This window comes from Halichoerus grypus, chromosome 3, assembly GCF_964656455.1.
Source record: "Halichoerus grypus chromosome 3, mHalGry1.hap1.1, whole genome shotgun sequence".
Lineage (NCBI taxonomy): Eukaryota > Metazoa > Chordata > Mammalia > Carnivora > Phocidae > Halichoerus > Halichoerus grypus.
Window position 1 is genome coordinate 128,138,412 of NC_135714.1, and position 1,929 is coordinate 128,140,340.

Here is a 1,929-nt window from a genome sequence, read left to right on the forward strand (position 1 = left end):
ACCACAGAGGGGAGGGAGTCTGGAGATTGAGTTTAATCATATGGCTAATGAGTCAATCAATCATATCTACATAATAAAATCTCAGTAAAAATCCAAGACAAGGAAGCTTGAGTGAACATCCCTAGTTAGCAACATTCTGTGGGTATCATTACTCGTGGTGTGCTGAGCAGTTAATGCATCCGGACTACGCAGGGAGAGGACACAGAAGTTTTGCATTTGAGACCCTCCCAGACCCTGCCCTCTTTTCTTTTGGTTGGACTCGATTTGTTTGTTTGTTTGTTGCTATAATAAACTGTAATCATAATTGCTTGCCTGAGTTCTGTGATTTTTCTTCAAACCGGAAGGAGTAGTGTGACCACTGAATTTGTAGACAGTTGGTCAGCAGTGTAGGCATCCTGGGAACTCCTGAGCTGACTGCTGTTGAAGTGAGGGCAGCCTTATGGAGGGCCATGCCCTTAACCTGTGAAGTTTTGCTTAACTCCAGGCAGCTAGTGTCAGAAGTCACTGCGTCCAGCGATGCAAAGCCCCTGAGGTGGGATCATGCCTGTCGTGCTCAAGGAACAGCAGAGAGGCCCAGACGGCTGGAGTGAGCAGTAGTAACAGTGATACGTATGAGGTCTGACAGGTAGCCAGGGCCAGATCCTGTAGGCAGTGGTTCTCAGCTCTGGCTGCATGTTAGAATCACCGAGGAGCTTTTTAGAAGAAACCAGTATCCAGGCCCCACACCACGTCAATTAAGTCAGAATCTCTTGGGGTGGGCCCAGGCATCCGCAGTTTTATCAGTTCTCAAGTGACATAGGTCCGGATGCAAGCCTTGGTTGGCAATAGTGCAAGGAGATCAGATATTGTTCTGAGTGTAAGAGGAAGCCAATGATGCCTGTTGAGCAGAAAAGTGACATCATCTTTCTTAAAGTTTTAAGACTCACTTTGGCTACTGTATGAAGATTACTCTATAGTGGAACAGACTGGAGGCTCAGACTCAGGTGAGAGATGAAAATGGTTTGGGATAGGGTACCTCTGTACGTGGCAGAAATGGTTATGTATATATGGTGTATGTTTTGAAAGAAGACAATTATTAATTGGAGGTGAGGTATGAGAGAGAAAACGAAGTCATGGATGAATACATGATTTTTGTTTGTTTGTTTGGTTGGTTGGTTTAAGCAACAGAGTAAAATGTAATGCTATCCACTACGGCTAAGAACATGTGGTCAACTGGCCAGGATTGAGTCACATGCTCATTGCTGAAGCTAGGGGTGAAGTCAGTCTTGCCTAAAACGCATGTACTGAGAGTGGAAGAGGGTATTTCACCAGAGTAAAAATCAGGGCATGCCCCCAAAAGCAAGGGGAAGTGATGCTGGGTGACTAAGGACAATGGTTCATTGGAGGTCTGTTGGTTACATTCTAAAAGACACATAGAAAGTAAAATAAATTTGAGGAAAAAAAAATTGAGCTCTTCCTCTTCCTTTTTCCCTTACCAAACAAATCAGAACTAGAGCCATTAGGTGGGGCCATAGGGGTAGCTATGATGGACCTAAGCAGGGTGTCGGACCCCAGGAAGTGTGAGGAAGACCCTCGGGGAAGGATGCAGCAGTGGTAGCCCAGGCACTGTATGTTGGAGCTTGAGTGGAGTGAGGAGGGCCACACATAGGAGGACTGGCCTGTGGGGAGTGTCAGAGCCTAAGCAGGGTGAGGAGCATCTGTGTAGGAAGGCTGTCCATTGTGGGATATCCAAGTCCAAGGAGGAAGAGGAGAACACACATGCGGGAGGTGGCCCAACCAAGGGCACTAGTATCTGAGTGGGGTGAGGAGGACATCTGTGTGGGGGAGAGGGCTGTGGTGTTAACTCATGGTCATTGAGGGACATATATGTATATGTACATACATTTATTCCCTAGATCTGTCCACTAAGAGGCCCAGGAGCAGCTAGCT